This window comes from Lissotriton vulgaris, chromosome 2_1 (genome assembly GCF_964263255.1).
Source record: "Lissotriton vulgaris chromosome 2_1, aLisVul1.2, whole genome shotgun sequence".
NCBI classification, from domain to species: Eukaryota; Metazoa; Chordata; class Amphibia; order Caudata; family Salamandridae; genus Lissotriton; species Lissotriton vulgaris.
Window position 1 is genome coordinate 2,029,372,649 of NC_141687.1, and position 23,765 is coordinate 2,029,396,413.

General features: G+C 48.3%; 1 protein-coding gene across 1 annotated transcript in view; it reads right to left on the bottom strand.

Moving 5' to 3' along the window:
• SQOR (sulfide quinone oxidoreductase) overlaps nucleotides 1-22,560 on the bottom strand; it is a 281,588-nt gene extending 259,028 nt beyond the window's left edge. The window contains exon 1 of the mRNA XM_086958258.1: nucleotides 22,326-22,560. The gene's annotated coding sequence lies outside the window, so the exon portion shown is untranslated. The remainder of the gene's footprint in view (nucleotides 1-22,325) is intronic.
• Between the last annotated feature and the right edge of the window lie 1,205 nt (nucleotides 22,561-23,765).

Sequence of the window (23,765 nt, forward strand, 5' to 3'; positions counted from 1 at the left end):
GTGATTAAACTAAAAAGTACGCATTGAAGAATTTTGCATGTGTATCAGGTATTTTTATTTATATTGAAACTATTAACATTTTTGCTTACAAATATTTGGTTACTTTTAGCCCATTTCGTAATGTAAATATGCATCAAACCATTTCTCCCCACTACACGGATGCCACGCTTCATGGTTCACCGGCGCTCTGTTAATTAAAATAGAAATTGGCGGACACTTCCTCCATTTTTCATCCTCCTTCCCCATTCATGCCCTCGACCTACTCAGCAGATGACAATGAGGAAATTGACCCCTCCTCCCCCAACTGACCACCTAACTAGTCATTTACAGAGAGGAAACAAGCCAATCAGTAATGGATTAAAATACAGAATCTGATACAATAGATCGCACTTTCTTCTGCATCAAGTGACAGAACCTCTCTGAGCACCTCCAGACATGAGGCTCACATGCGCCCATGGATGCCTGGCTCTACTGCAATTCCCTCCACCTACTCCACCTTCCACCATTTCCACAAAGGCATCACAGCTATACCAGTATTTGCCAAGGAGATTTACCATGAGAATTAAACGAAATAAAAATAGTGCTCCAGGATAGTGTTTGGTTCTCTTCGCTACGCAGCCGAAAGCTGAATAACCGCTTGAGATGCACTAAAGTCTAGCAGGTATTCACTTAGAACCGCAAGGCACATAATTACTGGTTTGGCATACATCAGACAAATATAAAGTACATACTTACAATCCTCCTCACTCCCCAGGCACACATCTCACCAATTTGCATTTCCCTCTATGTCTAGACAACAGCAATTGGTAAACACATAGTCAATTGTATATGGAGCCAGAATTAAAAGGATCCCCTCTAGAGGACATTCTTGTGATTCGACACATTGTGCTGCAAAAGTCTGTTGCTCATTTTCAAATGGCAAGCATCGAACCCAAGCACCCCCCCCCCCCGCTCCCCCACTATTATCTTATGAACGATCTAAGGCTCACTGGAGGTATAAGAGAAGCCTTCACCTGTAAATTCCACAATTTTTGAAAACAAAGACAATGTATCAGTCCCTCTCTTACCAAGTGCCAAGATTTTGCAACAGTCCACCAGTAAAGCACCCCAAATTGCTGTGCTTCAGGAAAAACACACAGCTGTCCCATCAAGGTTCTTTCATTACATTTCACGTTTTACGAACTTCTGTACTTTACAGCTCAATGAGCTCATTGCTTACGGCCACCACCGTTCCCTTCTTTGCCTATAAACACTTCACTGTATAATTTTAGCTTCATCTGAAGCACGAGGCTTCCTATGTAGCCAGGTCTGTGGGGTACAAATATAGCAAATAATTAAATGCTGGAGCGCGGGTGCAATGTGGAGCACAATGGGACCAAGAAGGCTTACATTAATGAGGGCATAATCATGACTTTTGTGTGCTTCGATATTCTGATGCATCAATGTTCATGCACCTCCATCTCTTCCAAGCTGCCACCAACACACATTTTGTCCCCCCTATTTCCCCATTCCATTTATACCTGAACATCCCCGGGTCTCCTGCTGCCCTCCCCCACAAGAGATCTCAAGTTTCGGAGATCCATGCATAAATAACTCATCCAGTCCAGGCTTTTTCTTGGCCCACTAGTAGTTGTAGTCTTTATTTTACAATGGCGTCAAGAGGACTACAAGCAATAGAATGCAGAGACAAGCACTGGCGTTGCCAATAGGTTTCGCATTTGGAAAGTTGGAGCTATTGGTTTCGTAAATGACATTTTATATTTATATATCGTTATTGGCATTGTCAATAACAATATATCAATATAAAATGTCTTTTACAAAACCAATAGCTCCAACTTTCCAAATGCGAAACCTATTGGCAACGCCAGTGCTTGTTGCATTTGTCACCCCGAGTGGGACGGGTATGCTCAGACGTGAGTCCCGTGCTCTCCATGTCACTGAAATCAAGCTATCCAGGCTGATGAGGGCTGAAAGCCCGAAACCGGTATTTAGATGCTTGTTTCCAGTCCAGGGAGGACCTGGCTTGGCAGTTCGGGCTGGACTGTTCCCATGGGGCACGGGGTCAAGACTGATTAGCATATGGCTGGGTCCAAACTGGAATGGCATGGTGTGCAAAAAAACGATGGATTTAGGCCCAGATCTCTGTACTGGGGTGCATGTATGACATTGTTCTGCATTCTGTCCATCACCTGTTGTTTTTGCATTAGTCTCAATATTTCAGCAAATGTCACTTGAAGGGCTTGTTAGACCTGTCAGCCTGTGGCACCAAAAGCATGGAAATGCTGCCTGAAGCTTGCCCTGTGCCCTTAGAGGACTCCCCTGCAGCTTGAGACCTGCTGTGTGTTACTTATACCCAATACTTTCACCGTGAATCAAAGGGTTAGTCCGCTAGCCTTCTAATCACAGCCTCAGGGACAGAATAGGCTGCAACCATCTTGAACCTTGACATGGACCAAGCTTGGGTGAGTTCTGACCCTCCACGTGGTGCCTCTTCACTCCTGGACCCTTAGAAGTGGTGCTAAAGGTGTCCAAATAGCCCACATCCAAAACCGGGGGTCTCAAAAAATGTTCTTTGAAGAAGTGCTTTGGGAACAGAAAGGAAACTGGACTGTCCAGCCCTAAGTACATCATCGGTCAGCTTGACTTCACAGCAGCTCCTGTGTCGTTCTTTCCCGCAACAGCAAATCCTGTTCAGCAGCCCCTCGCAGAAGGGGTATCTGGACATGTGGCGCCCTCCTCAGCTACAGACTGCACTCTTGTCCCGCAGAAGATTTTCGACTTCCATAGAAAAGGCAAAGTCCGAACATAAAATATCTTCACTGCAACTTAGTCCAGAGGCTCCTCACGATGACGTCTCCTTCTCAGATCGGCCGGCTGTCTTACCGTGCTGAACTCTACCTTCGTAGACACTTTTCTTCCTTCTAAGTTTGAACTTTAAAATACAGAACTCCGGTTCTATTAATTGGATTGTCATTTTAGCGTCAAAGAAAGTTACTCTATTTTCTAGGTCTCGTGTAGCCAGCGCATGCTGTCTCAAAGAGACATGCTGTATCCAGGATATGGATTTCATAATACACCCATCTTTTTCACTGGTTCCTCTTGCTGTCCTTTAGAAATGCAGGCTTTTTATTGGTGAATACACTTAGTAGTCCCTCCTTTTGAAATTTTGTATCGTATTTGGAATTCCCCAGTTACATGTGTTCTTACTGTTCAGGTTATACTTTTTTGGTGGGCCTCCTGCTTTACTTGTAAAGTGGTCAGTTTATTTGTGCATTGAAAAGTCGGTCTGCTTTATTTGCTTGCCATCCCTTAATCTCCTGCGCCTCCCTCTCACCCCTCCCACAAAACTCCTCGCAGGCTCCCACCCCGTTTGGTTAATTTTCTCATGATTTGCAGTGCAGGGACCTCATTTAATCTCCTCCCCTATCCACTTGTACAACACTGCTTGTTGCTTTGATATCTTATCCTTATTTTAAATTAGTACCTTTCAACTATGTTGCTCCGAGACCAGTCTCGAACATGGATCCCCAGCTCCCATCGCTGCCCCATAACCTTTCTCTATCCATGTTGCAGGGTGCGTGACCCTATGTGGCCAAAAGAGGTCCCAAGGGACACCTAGTGACAGCGTGCGGTATTGCTCCCTCACAACACTGCTTGACCGCTTCCACCTCTGCGCCTGCCCGAGGCCACGCAGTGGCCATAAGGAGGGCGGGCTCCTAGTCATGGAGGGCTGTCCCGCCCCCCACATGACATAGTAGTTCCTCACCCATGGCAGTCTCCCCTGGTTGGTGGAGACTGTGTAGGTGATGCATGTCCGGGGCGGCTGGGAGGAGCCGTCGGGAGTACTTCTGACCTCTGCCCCGCTGGGGAGGCCTCTTTGCCGCTCCGGACGTCGTAGTTCCTTGTTGGGACACTATTTTGTCACCTCTGATCGCCGTCCAGAGGCTCGGCCGTGGTCGATGTGATGGGTTTTTCCGAGGTACGGTTCTTTGCTCCTCCTGCGGTGAGTCTGGGTGAATTTGTTGTGGTATCGGGTTCCCACGGAAAAGCATTTGTGGGCAGCTTTCATTGTCCGGTGGAAGTAGTTGGCAGCTTTCATTGTCCGGTGGAAGTAGGTGGCAGCTTCCATTGTCCGGTGGAAGTGGGGGCAGTTGAGCAGGCTCGGGTTTTGTTTTGTTGCCTGTCTGTATCTGCGAAGCGTGGGGGTCCATTGGGACTTGTCCGCAAGTCGGAGGTCTAGCGCAGGAGGAGAGGATGTGGCCATCTTGTGCAAGTTGCCCGGGGCGGGCACTCTGTAATTATGATTGCCAGTGTGGGTTGTTAGCTGACTTTAACGCTAGGGAGCATAGTGAGTGTGTGGCAGAGGGAACGGAGAGATTTGTTAGGTCTCCGAAACAGGGAATGGGCCGGGGACCAGCGTTTAAGTTGCGGCGCGGCAGGGATACTCGCATCGGCGCCTGATTCTCGATTGTTAAAGTGAAATGGGGGATTGGCACGTACGACGGGTGGATGGAGCAAGTACTTTAGGTTTCCCCGATGCAAAAAATAGGTGCGTTCCGGGGCCATGCGTCGATTTCTATTCAGCACTGTCGGGTATTGCGTTGTAATGCCTGCTTTCAGATAGATTTTGCGGACGAATGTTTCGAGGCCCTCGGCAGTTAGCTGTGTAGATGGGACGTTTTCTGAGGATCTGTGTGCGTTGCCTTCGTTAGTATTGCCCGCCTTTCATGCAGCTCGCAAAATGGTCCTCCGAAGCTATCCCACGTTGCTAAATTCTTACATACATATTCACTGGGTGATCTCGTGAGTTAGGCCCCAGTGTGAGCGTGATTCACCAAGTGTGCTTAATTTCAGCTCGTGTCTCATATCGAGCACGGTGGGCGGACTCGGCTCACGAGCCTCGTGCTACAGCCTTCGTATCGCAGACTGTGCTCGAGATGAGGGGTGCATTTATGCAATTGCTTTGGGGCCACGGAACTGAGGTTTTTTCGAGCGTCGCGGGTTTTGCATCAGGAGCACTATGCCTTTTCATGCGCAGTGGTACTGAGGCCCCCCCCCCCTCTTTCAATGGGTGTATACTAGCATTGGCCTTGTATCTCGACGCGCAATTGAGAGCACTGCTTATTTGAAAGTGTACATGTACGGTGCGATCGTAATTTCAAGGGGAGCACAGTATCATTGGGTCTAGTATCTCGAGGCTCAACACTATCGTTCGCATGCAAACGCTTCTCTTTTCCGCGGTTCGCATCTGCAGTGTTGGGGTGTATGGTGCGTTCACCCTGAGCAAAATGTTTGATAATGTCAGTATATTATCGCTTGTTATTGATGTCATGTGTGCAGTATCAGGTCGCGAAGCATGTGCGTGGCTGCAGTGTATTTAACGGGTAGTTTTGTCACGCCATGCGTAGGGGGGAGGCCGCCAAACAATTTCTTGATCCAATGCGTTCTGTGCATGCCTCGTGTTGGGGTTGCCGCCATTTTGGGTGATGCCGCCATTGTCGGAGGGGGGGACATGCTTGCAGGGGCCGTCTTGGCTTGGTTGCATGCTGTGGTAACATTACCCGTCAGGGGGATGCATGGTTTAAAGGGGCCCCGTGACCAGCAGCCTCGGTGCCCCCCCCCCTTTTTTCCTCCTCAGCTGTGCCAGGCTGGGATTCAGCAGCGTTTTTGCAGGGGGTCCGTCGAAGCTCCGGTGGTTTCTCCTCGGGGCCTCGTGGGAGCGCAGTTGCGCGGATTCGTCTCGGCTTGGTGGCCACTTGTTTTGTTTTAATCCTCCCGCATGTCCGAACAGTTCGAGGTGATATGCCCAGTATTGGCGTATGACTTGCTCAAAGCGCCAATTTTAGGGCGGTGTGTTCGCCGTCTCTTGAGGCATGCGGCTGGGTTGGGCAGTTTGGCAATGGGTCATGTGGGTTGGCGTAGGGGCACGATGCGCTACCCCTGGTCCCACGTTGTGGAGTAAACTAACTTAAATTGTCTTATTTCCTCCCGTTACAGGCCCGATTCACATACACCCCCCCCCCCCGCCCGCCTTTTCGCACTCCTAGGGCTGTACTATGCCCCACAAATTCAGCAAATTGTGGCGAGGTCGGTATCTGCGAGGCGTGGGGGGCCAGCTCAAGATGGAGTCGGGCGGGTGAGGGATCATGCGTAATGTTTTAGGTACGTTGGCCGTGTTGGGGTTCCGGGTTGCAATATTTGCAGTTGCCTGGTGCTGTATATATCGTGCCATCTTTTCTGAATGTACTCTCCAGTGTAGCTGGCCGTGTAGCATGCCACGAAAGTCTGCGCATATGGCGAGTGCAGCTCCGCATGCTACCTCAAAAAGTATTATCACAGAGCTAGTCAACCATCGCTCCTTGGGAATTGTGAAAGCTGAGTTGACTTGATTCTATTAATAACTGTCTGTCCCAGAAACAAAGTCGTCGAAATTCTTTCTGCCTGTACTACCTGTGTATTCTTCGGTGAGGGCAGTACATTTACGTCATTTACTTTCCTGAGCAGTTGTTGTGTCTCGTCCTGAGTTAATGTTGGGTCATGAGCAGTTAGGTTTTCGATCAAGCTACGAGCGAAGCTTTAGCACCCCCCCCCCCCTCTTTTAGTTACGCGTTGCATATGTAAGGGAGATACCTGTCGTATTCACTTAGTCTCAGGAGATAGAACAGCTTGCAACGTGTCACGATGGTTAGCAGTAAAGTGACTTGAGGCCCCAGCCAGGCACTACCAGAGGTAAGATAAGTTAGACACGACAGCATAACCTACACACGGACGAGATAGATGGACTAGTTGGTGAAGCTTAGTAAGAGTAAACATGCACGAGAAGGCTCCTTCTGAACACCAAAATAGCTCTAGTTCGCCATCCTCTGGCTTTCTGCCAGATTTTTCAAAACAGGGTTAAAGGGAATTTATTCAATAGAATTGTTCGATTTACAGGCATAAATGTAGCTAATTCCGCCCATTAACATCACAAGATACCATCACGTATGTAGATCGAAATGCGATTTCTTGTAGTAGATTCGCCTTCTTCCACTGTTCTTGCATGTGGGGTCTATTCTGGTGGGTTCGACTATGTTACCTGGGGTTCTGACTTCGAATTTCGAGTACAGGATTGCGCAGCATTAGAATGTTACCAGATACTGGGGGAAATGTTTCTTCAGCGTGCCTATGCGGGGTGTCTCCTTCACAAAGAAGGCCTTGTTTCCTCCCTCCATTTCATTATCGCGGGAAGATATGCAAGGTAATGTGCCCCCCCCTTGTTTACTTGAATTACGTGGAAAACCACAATTTCTTCTTCTCCATAAATAAGGTTTCGCGCTTATCTTTAAGCTTCATTCATGTCGGGGTGTGAGTGTTCACTCTGGCTTTTTTCCCGGCGTGCACTGGTCTCCGTGACCCGGGCCCCGTTCTAGCGCTGTGTTTGTCGCGATCGGGACCTTTTTTAATCCGGCCACGGAGAGGTTTGAACGACCGCTGAGAAAAGTGTCGGGTGTACAACAGTAAATTAAAAAGTTAGTCGGGGGAAATCACTGTCATAAAAGACAACGACTGCTCCATAGGCAGGGCTAGAAAGCTTAGTGGGCTGAGTACTTCAGGCGGGCGGCCTAAGTGTCTGTGGTGCCTACAAATGAAATCTTTTCATCCTATAGAGTCAACACAGCTTTCTACGTCCTGACATCGGTGCAATGAGCACCTAAGTTGTGCCATAGTATTAGAACTGCAACACTGTGCTAATAGTGCTGCGTTACGGTCTTGTGTTCACACACTTTAAAGCTCTTAGTACAGGAACATTCACTAAAGCTCTTAGTACAGGAACATTCTTGTGTCAATGCATCAACCCTCGTATGCCATAGGATTTGGCTTTTACCTGTATTTGTCTGTGGCATTTGAGTGCTGTGTCTTGTGTACGGATGAGCATATTACCAAAAAATCCACTTCCCTTAAATCCTGTGAAAACCTAAAGCCCCTGTCTGTTGTATAGTAACACGAGGTGGAGATTAGTAGAAGCAGTCTCAACCGTGGAGCCTACATTTGCCGAATGCTCATTTTACATAACAAATCCAAATCGTACGATAGGGACCTTGACAGCGCTCAGGTTATTTCAATCTATTCCTTGTGGCTGGGTCCTCCCAATGATAGTGTTGTCGGCCCTGCTGTGTTGGCAAGACCGCTGTTGTCACCCCCCCTTCATGTGTAAACCTGAGAGACTGTTTCAGATTGTCATCTTGGAAAGATGGCATTGAGCTCGAAGTGCAAAATAAACAGCACAACCTTGTGATGCAAATGGAGCAAGGGGAACAATTGCCCTGGCAATTACAATGGAGATTAGGTCTATTCATCATTAAATTATGGAATTTGTTTAACAGGTTATATTTGGTGGCATCCTGTTGATCGCTTGTATAGGGTGCTAAGAGTCAATCTAGGTATGTAGGAATATTCAAATGACAAATCATAGAAATATGCAGAAGCAAAGTTGTGAATTTCATCCAAAATGCGCCAAGGGGTAGATATATCAACCATTTGAGGGCCATATGTTATAAATATTATCATTCCGGACACCCCTTTTCATAGTATGTGAGTGGTATAGCAGCAATGTGATATTGGTGCATTATTGGGGAGCCACTTTTGAGCTTTCAGGAAGTTTTCACATTTTGTTTGGCCAGTTGCACTGCTATGTTCGGCCTGACCCGCAAACAACGAGCCTCAGTCTTACTATGCCAATCTCTGGGTAGTCACCATTGGCTGAATGCCACCACAGTGTATACGATCTCATTCACAGCTGGGCATGGTCAAAACAACCACGAGGAGTGGCATGGAACAGACACAGGACAGGGTGAGGGGTGCGCAGCGTACATGGGTAGGAGCGCTTGTCTCCCGCAGGAGTGATACTGAGCAAAGGGTCATGTGTGCGCAGAGGCGTAGTTAAACAGGTTATATGTACTATCCCGGGACCTGCGCTGTGTAACTCGACCTAAGAGAAGGTAAGGTCACATGACATCAGTCATTTTGCCCTTCCATGCTAGAGAACGGCTGGGAGCCCACCCGCGGCGCCATCAGTTCGGGAGCTCCTGCTGCCTCCCTGTAGAATGTAGAGTCTTCAGACTGCAGTGTCACACCCATTTCACGTGCAAGTGTAACACCTGTTGCAGCCTCAGCCCAGCCTGCGCAGGGACTGTTAAGTATTCCTAGGAGGTGGGCCCCTAGCAGACTCAATATAGAATGTTCCTCCTGGTATCTCTTCACCCCTTTGCCTTTTCTATTGTGGGTGGTGGCTTTGCTCGAGGGGCTCCTATCTGGGTGGTCACACTGCCTTTCTTTCACGGTTAGTAGGGTGGGGGCTCCCTTGACTTGCGTGGAACAGCCGCATGAATGAACCCGAGTACCCTTGGTTCCCCCCCTTTGCCCCTCCCGAAGTGAGACGCTGGCCTGTCATTTCGGATTGTCTATTTTGGCCCCCACCCTCCCCCCCCATTGGTGCAGTAGAAGTTAACACTTTAGGGGTCGGAAGTCGACTACCCTGGTGGTAGCATGGGTTATGAACCTCCAGACTGTCCTGATTTGCACCGGTGCAAGTGTTAAGATAAACACGTGAGAAATAGCAAACAGTGCGTTAAAAGAAGTGGCGTGGTATGCAACAAAGAGTACCAAACACAGGTACATAGGGAGCACTGCAATAATGGCAACCACTTGAAACTGAGTAATTGTACCTGTGCACCCTCGATAACGGCACATGTGTTGCTCTTCCACGAATGGGAGGGTCATACGTTATAGTCATTCCCCCCCTTCCTTTGGTTCTCCTGCCTTCTTTCATCCTAGGCTCGGGTGCCCGCTGGCAGCTCACTCGCGGTCTGCAGCCTGCAGTGTAACACTCAATTCAGGTATACAGAGAACAACTGTGGCTTCCACAGCCCGAGCACGGACTGCCAATAATCGTTTGGGGTGGGCCCGAGAAGTCTTTTAGGAATTTATGCATTAACCAGGGGGGGCAAGTGTTCTCGGCTGTCCCCGTGGTTTTCAGTTTGCCTTGTAAGACCACTTCGCTAGTCACTCCAATAGATGCATTTGCGTACTGCAATAGACTTCTGTATCCTGTGGGGGATTAGTTGCTGAAGCGTAATCTTGCAGTTGATTGGTTTTGTGACAGCGCTTGTTTATTCGGGAGGGATTCTCTGCAGGGGGGGCCCTTCCCATCACCTGGTCTCTTGCCTGGGATAGTCTTCCCTATTGGGGTAGAGGGATTGTTCCCGGGTGGTTATGCCTATTGGTGTCGGAGTGGCTGGCATTTATCCATGCATGCCCCTGAGCAGGTCAGCCTAGGGGGCTCTCTGTTGCAGGCGCTGCGGTTCCCGGGAGGTGGTCGTAGTCGGCCTTCAGTCTAGCTAACTTAACGGTATTATGTCTGAAGCCGCTTCCAGCCTAAAACCTAAGAGGGCAGGGGATGCCGGCTGTTTGGCCTGTGGACCCGGATTATCGCTTAACTGGGACTCGTCCAAGTTCTATAGTATGTCTGGTGCCCTCCTATTCCCTCGTGTCAGTAAGCACACTTACTCTCCCTGCTGGATTATGAAGACAGTGATTCAGATGTATCAGTGACTCCTTGGCGCAGTTTTCTGACGCTCTGTGGGAAGGGATATGTTGGTGTCCCAGCGGCATGCGCTGGACAGCCTATTTCATGTTACTTAGGGCCTCTGTAGTAGGGGCCCCTTCCTATCCCTTTAGTTTCCCTGAGGGGTTGTAGGACAGGTTTAATGGTGCCTGATGGTAGCACCCCACGTCTATGGGCGTTGCCCTGGTCCTCCTCTGTCTGGAGGTAGCAATTCTAGGTGTAGGTTGCAGGTAAAGAGCAGTAATAATGGTGGGGGGGCCCGTGCGGCAGCGGGAACCACCGCACGGGCTGTGGCGGAGTTACTGGGCGATCCGGAAGAAGAGAGGTGCAAACGCTGGACGTCAGCGGGCACATAGGGGTGCCAGAGCATAACCTCAGAGCCTAACCTGTAACCTCATGGGAGGTGCAGGAATTCGTGTCGGCACCCCAGTAGTCCTTCGGGCGGTTGTGGGCCTGTGCAACCGGGGGTTTGCCTAGTCACGCCCAGCAATGGGCGTGTCAGTATAATTATGGTATTCGTACAACAGTTGGGTGGTTCGCCACTGTGTTGTTTGGCTCAACAGGCGGGCAGGTGGCGAGAATGCGGCCTGCCCTAGGATCGCCCGTAAGTTAACCCACCGTCATTACATATGTTGTATGTAATAAACCTGCAGCAATTTTTCCCAAACCTATTACTTGTGTCTTTGTGTTATTTGCGGGTTTGGGCATGTGGGGCGGGTGTTCATGTGGCCCTGATGTGACTATGCGCCTGCCCGAGGCCACGCAGTGGCCATAAGGAGGGCGGGCTCCTAGTCATGGAGGGCTGTCCCGCCCCCCACATGACATAGTAGTTCCTCACCCATGGCAGTCTCCCCTGGTTGGTGGAGACTGTGTAGGTGATGCATGTCCGGGGCGGCTGGGAGGAGCCGTCGGGAGTACTTCTGACCTCTGCCCCGCTGGGGAGGCCTCTTTGCCGCTCCGGACGTCGTAGTTCCTTGTTGGGACACTCTTTTCCCGCCCTTCCTCTAACCCAGAGTGTCTGCTTGGGGGGGCTCAGGGGGGAGCATTTAATGTGTTTCTTTTTCGTTGCAGGCGGAGTTACTGGGCGATCCGGAAGAAGAGAGGTGCAAACGCTGGACGTCAGCGGGCACATAGGGGTGCCAGAGCATAACCTCAGAGCCTAACCTGTAACCTCATGGGAGGTGCAGGAATTCGTGTCGGCGCCCCAGTAGTCCTTCGGGCGGTTGTGGGCCTGTGCAACTGGGGGTTTGCCTAGTCACTCCCAGCAATGGGCGTGTCAGTATAATTATGGTATTTGTACAACAGTTGGGTGGTTCGCCACTGTGTTGTTTGGCTCAACAGGCGGGCAGGTGGCGAGAATGCGGCCTGCCCTAGGATCGCCCGTAAGTTAACCCACCGTCATTACATATGTTGTATGTAATAAACCTGCAGCAATTTTTCCCAAACCTATTACTTGTGTCTTTGTGTTATTTGCGGGTTTGGGCATGTGGGGCGGGTGTTCATGTGGCCCTGATGTGACTATGAGATCGCTGCATTCATTTCTTGAAAATTGGTTTTCTATTGTTCAGAAACGTATGTTTCTTCCTCAGTGAAGTAAACTGCATAGTACGGTTTACAAGCTGGCTGTGCGCTGGGTACTGCTGATGGGGAGGGGTGGTGAACATAAGAATCTGAAATCGCTAATTTACAGTTGTTCTCATTCTTTAAATTGTCATAGGTGGTGCCATTTCCTCCAGTGCACAGCTGGCTCAGTTGATTGGGACAGATTTATTTTTGGGTCGGTGGTACCTTGTAGAAGAGGTGTGGCATCAATGGACTTCCTTGACATGAGAATGATTGTCATGGAGGGAAATTGGTGGCGGAGGGCCTATCAGGCATAGCAGCTGCTAGCCATTTAGTACTTTAACTATGCCCTTTCTGCCCCTGGCATCGGGAGCCCTGAAGGGACTGGCAAAAGCAGAAAGAAAACAAATCTCAAACAGCCATGTTTACTTTTTCTTTTGATCCCACTCTAGGTAATTCCTGCAGGACTTCAGTAGCAAACAGGAGGCAATTGCAAGGTAGGGACAAAGGAGATAATGGGTGCATTGCGTCACTTCCGCTACTCTGGTAGCTCCCTCCTTCTCGGAACAGTGATTCCGTTAATTTTGCACTTTATTGCATGGATGTGTGTTAATGACACACAAGAAAACAAGGCATCTAGTTGGTTAGATTGCCCTGTATGGTGGAAGCTATTATGTAAACTGCCTTGCTTAGAGGGTGCTCTTGAACATCAGAGCCTGACAAGCGCTGCCTTTCTTCACATGCTAGGATAATTCACTCGGTCATGGTTGAACACAAGCAATTTTCTCTCCGACTGGAAGTCTCTTACCATGTTGCAGGGTTCAGTACCTTATGCGGCCAAAATAAATCCCAAGGGACACCTAGTGACAGCCTGTGGTACTGTACTTTTTCACTGCTTAGTGCACAGTAGAGCAGTAAATGTTGCTGTACCCTAAATAATGTGCTGCATAGCTAAATACTTATAAGTTCCCAAAGTCAAGTCCGATTACATTGCAAATGCTTTTCTAATTTAGTGTGGGATTTTTCTTATGTTGTTTTCGCTTAAATACTATTTAAATGATGCATAAATACTTTACACGTTGCCTCCAAGCTAAGCCTGACTGATTTTATGCCAACTACCAGAGGATTAAGCACAATTTCATTTAGTGACTTTTTGTTGTTCACCCTGACAAGGATTATGGCGGTTGCTTGCACCCAGCACCCCAAACAACAACGCAATAAATATTCCATTTCAGAGCTAACACGCGCTATTCCTGAGGTCTTCACAGTCTGTCTCATGGTGTAGTTGTCTGTCCCCATTGGGCAGTCTGTCAGATACAGCAGATTAAGGCAAAGTGTACCCTAGTACTCCTCAAACGCTCTACTAAGACGAAAGCGGAAGTCAAAGAGCTGCAGTTTCAACCACAGTGTGACTGCAACAGTGCAAATGTTTTTTCCGGTGATCTATTATATACAAGTGTACTACTGGTTTGCCACAGGTGGGGGCAGATGCAAAAAGGCGGTGCAGGCGGGGTGGGAATATCACAGGCAGGGGAATCAGCACTGAAGTAGAGGGTGGGGGATGCCGACAACACAGCAAAGTGGAGAGCTGGAAGGGAGCAAACAAGCGAAAGATCAACATGCAGGGGGTGGGGGAGAAACACACAGGTGAGAAAACTAGGCCGAAAGTACACAAGGGAGCACGCAGCATAGACGAGTTGGAGTGAAGCACACGGGCAACAGAGAGCAATACAGAGTGCAGGGGAGAAAGCTACACAGGTGAGACAGCTGGAATAACACATATGAACATCCATGAACTGCTTAAAAGAAAAAAGTAGCGGTTTAAAAGCAAGCAGAAACATAGAAGTCAGTAAATCAAAAGAGATGGTAAAGAAGCTATGCTCCATGGGTATAACAAGCAAAAGATTGACAAGCTGGGAAATCAATAAGAAGAAAACACATGAGACAGAGGAAAGCCGACCCATGGTAAGCAATGAGGGGGCTACATGCATATTTTTGGTAAGCTCACAATAAGTCTCACAACAATCAATGCTTGTGGTGTCTAGTATGTGAGACCTAAAAATAAGGGTCAAGTAAAGAGATCAAAAGGTGGCGTCATGTTAGAACAGCGCACAGAGGAGACTGTTAGGACCAGGAACACCATTGCGTCTGCTTTGTGTTATACATGTCTGCACCATCAGCAGAGTGGACCAGAGCAAACCTTCCTGTGAGCTGAGAGGGCCAGACAGATTGTGAGTAGCTAGAGACAGAATTTTGAACCATATAACACCAAACGCTATTATATTTATACTTATTGTGTCAATTAATGTATGAGATACATCTAGGGTAACTACTAAAAATATTGTGAGCAGACCCGTTTACGAGATTTTTGGGCAGAGGGAGGGCGGGAATCTCTTGACCTCAGTTTTCTTGCGCACATATTACAATACTGGAGGAAAGAAAGGTCAGTGCATCTTGGTCAATTAAACAGTATCCAAAAGTCCAATATGAACTTAGCATGAACAAAATAGTGGTGTAGCTAACTATATGTGGTGGTATAGAGCAATGTCCACAAGAGACTCAAATACTTCTTTAAAATAAGGAATGTGGGCCAAGCCCCTGAGGGGAAAACATGAGGTAGACTTGTTGTCTAGCTATCAGTTTCTACTCGCTTTTAAGACCCATAGGTAACAGACCTGATATGAAAAGGTGCAGCAAAACAGAAGCCTGGATTGACGTCAAACACAGCACATCAAGAACATGCATTGTTATGTTACATTATTGAGAATTTATAGAGTGCGCGTTCACCAACAGGTCTCTTGGCGCTAGTATTTTCCATTGAAGTCCCTGATTAGAAGGTCCAGGTCTAGCTATAAGCTTAGGTGAAGAGCCTGGTCTTCAGCATCTTCCTGAAGCGAAGGAGGTCTGTCTCTAGTCTCAGTGGGGGCGGAAGAGCCTTCCAAAACGTGGGTCCCAGTATTCAGAAGCGCGACTCTCTTATTCGTTTGCGTCTAAAGCCCAGAACCACCAATAGATTCATGTGCATGGATCTTAAGGTGCGCTGAGGGGTGTACCTATGGATTTTTGAGGATATGTACTTTGGGCCAGTCCCATGTAAGGCTTTGAACAGGATACAACCTGTTTTAAACATGGAGCGCTGCTCCACTGAGATCCAGCGCAGCTCTTTTAGCAGCGGCTTAATGTGACAGTGTCTGCTTTGTTGGTGGATAATTCTAACTGCCTGGTTTTGTATCAACAGCAGACGATGTTTCTGGTTGCCCTGGAGGCCTAGGTAAATTAAATTTGCATAATCGATTTTTAATAAGATCAAGGAAATGATGATTTAAATGCTATAGCCTTTCTGCCGAAAAATCTTCTGATTTTACTTAGTTTCAGCAGTTGAAAAAAACAGGCAGAGGTAGCCGCTCCAATCTGCGTGTTCATGGTGAGATCAGAGTCGATATGTATGCCTAGGCTTTTTATCGAGTTCTTCGGGGCAAGGGGGCCTAGCTCAGCAGGCCAATAGGCAGGGGTCCCATCCTGAAGTTTATTGTTAGGGATGATAATTTCAGTTTTTTCAGAGTTTAGTGTTAATTGGTTATTGTTTATGCAATTCAAGATGAACAGCATGGAGTTCTTGAGGAACTCCTTGGAGTCTGTAGAGTTTTTGACGGAGAAAATCAGCTGCATATCGTCAGCATAGTTGTAAATCTGGACTTCCATCTGGCGGAGCGTGACAATTAGGGGGCAGATATATACAATAAAGAGGTGCGGAGATAAGGTTGAGCCCTGCTGTACTTCACATTTCAAGTTTACAACACCAGATTTGTAAGGTGAGAGCCACACTGACTGTTTCATACCCTCTAGAAAGGATTGGCCCAATTTAGGGCGGTACCTGCTGCAGCAATTCAGTCCACCAGGATATCATGGTTGACGGTATTGAACGCTGCAGACAGATCCGGAAGAATCAAGGCTTGAGTGCTATCAAGCCTTTCCAGGTAGGTCGCTCCCCCCGCTGTAGCTCCACCAACGCCTGTGTGTTCCTGTGCTCGGTTCCGCTGTGCCTAGTGCTCTGCTCCTGTGGGCCCATTTTCCTTTTGGGTGCCCATCTTCCTTTTTCTTTCCCTTCTGTCCCTCACGCCCCCGCTCCCTCCTCGCCCGCATTTCCCGCCGCTGCTGCCACGCCCCCCTGCCCCCATTCGTCTCACCCCTGCCACCCGCCTCCCAGCTGCTCCTCCCTCTCACCTCCCCATATAATGGGGGCCGCTGCGCGACTGCGCAGTGGACGTGCGCAGCAGGCACACCGCTGGCGCGCCTAAGGCCCCCTCACCAACCCTGAAGACCGCCTCAGATACGACGCAAGCACCCTCATTGCTCTCAACCCAGGACGGACCCCCACCTGCTGCAGGGCCACCCCGAAGCGCACCCATGATCCCTTCACCTGCCTGAACTGCAGTTTCTCTTGCATCAAAGACACAGAGACTCCCGCCACGACAGAACACAACAAGCTCCGATGCATCCTGATCCATACCCTGCTCCGCACGCAAACACGTCGTCGAGCTCTGGGATCTACTCAACACCGCATCACCAGACATCGCCTTCCTGACCGAGACCTGGATGAACGAAGCCTCCTCTCCAGACATCGCCATAGCCATCCCCGACGGATACAAGATCGCCCTCAGAGACCGCACCAACAGAGTCGGAGGAGGAATCGCATATCGTCCACAAGAAGACCATCAGGGCCTCAACAAACACCGACGACACTCTCAGCACCGCCGAGGACATGCACTTCCAGATCTACACGGACCCCAAGACCACCCTAAGAGGCACCCTCTTCTACAGACTACCCGGACCCGACCACAATACAGCGACGCCATCGCCGACTTCATCAGCACGCATGCACTGACCTCCACCGACTACATCCTCCTCGGAGACCTGAACTTCCACCTGGAGAACAACGACAAAAGCAACTCTTCCACCCAACCTCGGACTGGAAGAGCTCGTCAGGACGCCGACCCACATCGCCGGACACACGCTAGATGCCATCTTCTCCTCAAGCCCCCACGTCTCCTTCAGCCACGTCTCCGAACCCAGCTGGACCGACAACCACTGCATCTACTTCACCTTCCGGAAACCCGTCGCACATCACCGCACCCTACAGATCCCCCGTCGCCACTGGGGCAAAATCACCGCAGCACAACTACAGACAAACCTTGCACTCAATCCTCCGACCAACCCCGCCAACCCTGACAACGCTGAGCGCACCCTCAGACGATGGATGGACGACTGCGCCAACACCCTAGCCCCTCTGAAAAAAAAAACCTCTCAAGGACACCAGCAAGAGAGCCAACTGGTTCACCCCGGAACTCCTAGCGTCTAAGCGCACCTGCCGGAAGCTGGAGAACATATGGCACAGCGAAAAGTCACCAGGCAGTCGCACTGCCCACAAAGACGCCATCCGCAACCACCACCGCCTCATCAGGACCACCAAGAGAACCTCCTTCAAAAACCGCCTCGACAAAAACGCACACAACAGCAGCAAGGACCTCTTCAAAGTTGTTAAAGAACTCTCCAACCCCAGCTCCAACACCAACGACATCCCGCCGTCGCAAGCCCTGTCGCAAGCCCTGTGCGACTCACTCGCCACCTTCTTCCACCGCAGGATCGCCGACATCCATGACAGCTTTAACCCCCGGACGACCCAAACAGGCTCTAACACGCCGGACCCACCTCACCCCACCGGCCACGACCCCCTGACAACCTGGGCCTACGTGAGCATTGAAGACACAATCAAGACCATGGGCACAATCCTCCGGCTCACCGTCTGACCATTTCCCTCACCACATTTTCAACAAAGCCGGCAGCTCCATCACACCCCACCTGCGCAACATCATCAACCTCTCCTTCGAGACCATGACCTTCCTTGATAGCTGGAAACACGCAGAGATCAACGCCCTACTGAAGAAACCCAAGGCGGACCCAAGCTAACTCAAAACCTTCCGGCCCATCTCCCTGCTTCCATTCCCAGCTAAGGTTAACAAGAAGATAGTGAACATCCAGCTCACCCGCTACCTCGAAGACAAAAACATTCCAGACCCCTCCCAGTTAGGATTCCGCAGCAACCACAGCACAGAGACCGCCCTCATCGCTGCCACAGACAACATCAGGATCCTACTGGACAACGGTAAGACGGCGGCGCTCATCCTTCTGGACCTCTCCGCCGGCTTCGACACCGTCTGCCACCCACCTCAGGAACCTGCACTGGCTACCTGTCAACAAAAGAATCTCCTTCAAGCTCCTGTTCCACGCAAATAAGGCACTTCATAAGACCGGCCCGGCCTACCTCAACAGTCGACTCTCCTTCTACGCACCCAACAGGAAACTCCGCTCCGCAGACCTCTCCCTGGCCACCGTCCCATGCATACGTAGGCAGATCCTTCTCCCACTGCGCCGCCACAACCTGGAACACCCTCCTCCTCATCCTACGACAAACCGAAGACCTTCTAACCTTCAGGAGACAACTCAAGACCTGGCTGTTCGACCAGTAGCAACAGCAGCCCCCCAACCCCCTCCCAAACCCCCCCCAGCGCCTTGGAACCCTTGCGGTATGTAGTGCACTCTACAAATGGTATTGATTGATTGATCTACATCAGCTATCTACATCAGCCTTTCCCTTTAGATCATCCATAACAGATAGGATAATAGACTCAGTAGAGTGGGCTGCACGGAACCCTGCTTGATGTGAGTCTAAGAAGTTGGTGTCTTCTATAAAGGTGCTGAGAATTTTAGCTACATGTGTCTCTAATACTTTGGCCAGAAAAGGGGAGGAGGGATATAGGCCTACAGTTGTCCAGCCTCTGGAGGTTAACACCTTGTTTTTTTTTAAGTGGAATACTCACTGCTTCTTTAAAAGCTTGTGGAACTGTCCCTTGAGTTAAGGAAAGATTCCGAAGAGAGAGAATGGTCTCTGGGAATGCTGTGAATATAGATTGTTGTATTTAAGGGAGCAGGCGTCGTCGGGAGCCTTATTTTAATTTGTTTAGATATTCCAAGAACTGTACTCTGCTTAGACTTGGAAGGTTGGTCATGGTGCCGATATTGGAATTTATTTTCTGACAGATTTTCCACATCCTTGTGTTTGGTATCTATGGAATCCTGAATTTTCTTAATTGTTTCAAAGAGAGATTGGAGAGCTATGATTTGTATAAAGGGTAAATAAGTTCCTAACACATGGACATTACGGAAAATAATGTTTTGCTCTGTTATTGTTTCGAGAGATGACTTACTACCAGCACCCAAAGAGGATCTGGCCATGTGGTCATTCATTGACCAATTTGGTAGACGTGAAGGCTGAAGATGGACTATATGGAATACACAATAGATTCTTCTAAGAGAAAGTGATAGTTTGCGATACGAGCATCAGATCTGTTTGACCTGAAAGCAATTAAGAGGTTCACATGCATTAACCTCTCTCCTAGCAACAAAGATTACAGGGCTGTGCTCATCTACACAAGAGCACAAGCTGTGAACGCCACTGTGTGCCCATCGCCAGACATTAAGTGCTCCTGTGATCACACTGCTATGTGTGGGAAATGAAGAGAGATGTCATGGGACGTATTACAATTTTTTGGGCAAAAAGATACTTGGAAGTAGAGGCAAAATAAATTAGATTGATGCAGATTAGGAGGATTTGTCAGATTACAGTTTCTCATCTAGACAGCTGGCTTCAGACAAACATAGCAAACACAAGAAGATGATGGACGGAGAGTTTAAACACTCACCCCCAAACAGATATGGGTTTAATCCATTGTTATTTTGCCCGCCACCTTACCCCAGTTTGGACCCAGTCATATACAAATCAGTGTTGACCCTACTCCTCATGGGAAATATCCAGCGTAAACTGCCAGGCCAGGTCCTTTTATTTTGGGATGTTTCTTCAGACAGACATAGCACACCTGTTCTTGCCTGACAAAGAAATATGAACCCAGCAACATTCAGAAGAGGGCGTAAAGAAAGTGCAACATTCAGAAGACTGTGTAAAACTGTGTAAAGAAAGTGTGTCTGTTGGAATGGCAGTGGCATCAGCTATTGTGGTGGTACCCTTCTGAGAACCAAAGATAAGATATTTGTATGGCCAAGGTAACAATTGAGCACTGGAAAAGCTAACAGGTCTGGATTTAAAAGCTAACCTTTTGTTTTTGTCAATGTATATTTTGTTCTGTCATGGTCAGTGTAAAAAGAACTTGAGAGCTGCAGGGCTCTCGAGCACCACATAAAAATTTAATTACTAAAAGCTCAAATATTTCTATGGTCTCAAAAGCATACATTGCCATAGTTGTCCCTGTCACTGAAGGGAACTACTTTGTGTGGGGATGTGCTCAGAATGTCATCACTCATATTGAAGTTGGACAGCGGTTAAAGTGGGCTGTACACTAACAGGGGGAAGAAAACTGGGAATGACAACAAACCAATGAATGAATAGGAATTGACAGAACGATTGAATTGTCCTTTGAGTACGTATATTATATGCATAATTTTATTAAAATCGAATTGTCTTAGATAATGCTATACATAGAAAATGGTAACGCAGAAACTATAGATAAAAGATCATCTAACACACAACTACAAGGGGACGGTTCATTACTGCAAACAGGGATAGCTTTACTTCCAAGACTGTCAACAGTTGTTGACAAATCAGTGTGTGTCACCCCGAGACTACAAGAAGTGGCGTTATGAACCCCCTTTAGCAGCGTGAGTGGGGTCAGGGTGGTTGCCACCAGGCATTTCTGATTAACATACACAAGTTTAATGTTTGTTTTTAGGTCTTTTAACTTTGACGAGAGATGGTTGGTGTCCTATAAGAAGCAAATAAATACAACTGCAAGAGGATAGTATGAGTTGTGTAGGGTGGGAGAACAAATGGAACAAGAGGACATGGAAAGAAGGGGGTGAAGGGTGGTGGGGATAAGAAGTGGATGGATGATGGAGGGAGAGAAGGGTGGATGGAAAAAGAAGGATAGTTGGTTGGATTTAATGAAGGAAAGATGGATGAAGAGCATGATGGATGACTGGCAGGGAAAAAGATGGGACAAAAGACAGAAATAGTGATTGAGTGAGTGAAGGAAGGAAAAGGACAGAAAAAAAGAATATAGGAAATTAAGGATATTTCAGAATTTCCTTGGGGACTGTTGTCCCCTGAATGACTCAGTACTGTCACCAGTGAGCCATGGTCCCCACTGCAAGGAAGGAAGTGGGCACCCAGCATGGTGTTTGAATAATGCAACACAGCAATATTCAGACTTCTGTGAGCCCCTCAGGACTCTGAGCTCCAGTGCTACCTGCTCCTACGAGACCTACACACCTTGAAGGACTGCGGGCATCACGTGTCTCGACTGTAGGCTCATTGCAATTTGAGATGTGGTTTAAAGAGGGGGGGGGGGTATACATTTCTGGCTACAAGGTATGTAGTATGGCACCGTGAACATTTTAATCAAAAGGAAACATTTACACTAAGCTGCCTTCTTCCGCGATCACCTAACACACCAGGCGCTGACACACACACACACATGTAGAGTGCGAACAGCCTTGAACTCTCATCTGCGTTGACTCCACGCTCTTTCTGGCAAACAAAAATATATGTTTTGTTCAGAACAAACGCATGCACAAACCTCGCAGGAATATGGCACTGGCGAAATGTAAAGCAAGTAGCCTGCAGGCTGCTTGGTTTTGCGTTTCAGAGCTGTGTTAGACTGTTGCCACGAGAGTGAGACAGCCATGTGTATTTTATAGAGTTTCGTACAATAAAGATTGCCGCCGGTCTAGAGACAGAGCCTGCCTGCACTGCCACACTGCATTCACGCGCTGCAGAGAGAACGCGTTGCCTAGAGCGCTATTGCTCAATTTAGCTGTTGAAACACTTTCAACTTTGCATTTCACTAACTTCAACATGCAAGCAACGGGCATTGCTTCAGCTACATAAAATTCATTTTCAAAAACTGCCAGCTGCTTCCATGTGCTTAAGCTCTGCATAACACCACCAGGCTCTCATTCTAGCACAAAAGAGCGTAGCAGACATAATAAAAACACAGCAGCAAGTTGTGACTGATGAGAAACAGTAGAAAGCGTCTGCTTAAAAGTCCTATAAAATGAGGATAAAAACTATTTCAAGTAAATAACTTACTTGTTCGGCTTTAGCAAAGGATGTCACAGACTCCGCAGATTGAAGGGGGTCCGTCCTGAACTTTGAAGGGTTGTGCAGCTCTTCCTTGCGTGTGACTGCCACTTCTCATGTCCATTTAGAAGCAAGGCACTCGGCCAGCCTCTTCCTGTTCCTCTGCTATTTGCTGGCAACCTGCCCTTTGGCCGCATTCCAAGCTCCGCCTCGCTGCACGTTCAGGGTGTACACCCTTGACGGTGGCAAGACATGCAATCTTTAAACCACTAAGTACGAAACTTGAACTCATAAATATAGATACTAAGGCTGCCGACTTTGTAACTAGAGAACCGCGTTCGAGTCCCAACGTCGGCTCACCGTCAGGTAATTCTTAGCACATCATTTAATCTCCCCGTGCTTTAAAATGAACGTGACCTTGTGTAATATAACGGGTGCTCCTGTAAAGTGTTCCAGCGCCCTTTGGCTGAGTGCGCGATTTATGAAACTACAATGCAGGAGTGTTCTGAAACAATTCCTTGAAATGCTGTACACAGTTACCTCTTAGAAAGCATGTCTCAGCTGGCGTCACTTTGGAATTTTTGCCCTCATGCCAACATTTTGGATTTGCTGCCAGCCTGGATTGCCTGCCTTATCCCTGCCCCAGGCGCGGAGCGAAATGTTTTAAAGGACTTCCTTATTTGTCACAAAGGTAATAAGTACTGCCATTGATTATTTCCTTGCCTGATAAAAAGATTTTAAGAAATAAAAAAAGAAGCAAAACGTTTCGTTTTACTGGACAAGGTTCTAAGTATACTGGTTACAGGGGGTCCCGAAGATAAAGTCATGAAGAGTTCCAATGCTTGATGGTCTGTCGATATCAGGAAGCACTTCCCTACAGTTATGAGAAATGTCTCCCGTCCTAAGAAAGCAATGTCACTGGGTCAGTGTTGCTAACAGGAAATGTAAAAACAGCCCTAGTCTCAGGGATACCAGGGATTGTTCCTCTGTCTTTTATGACCAGCCCAGCCCAGCTCTGGCTAAAGTCTTGCCTAGTGTGAACTAACACTCCTGTTGCTGGAATGCTTTGAGTCTACTGTGTTTGCTGCACATCCAGAGGAGGTTTGCAAGGAAGTGCAGTGCAGTGTGCACCGCAGAGGAGGAACGGGTGGATTTCAGCGACATGACTTGCCCAGGAAATAACAGTGAACTGGTACAGTGACCATTTTCTAGTCAGGCAAGGTAAAGGGCCCAGTAAAACACTATTATTGGCTCACCACTCATCAGTGACAAGTGCCATGGACTTCAGTACGCACCTGCTTTTTCTAACTACAAAACACTTGCAGAATATATTGCCTCTATGTCTCTCTGCCTCATTCTAGTCATTGCTTATGAGTTGATCCACCTCACTGAGACGGGAAATCCACAGGAATGCTGAAAATGAACCCCCCCCCAGCCTGCTGGGTGCCA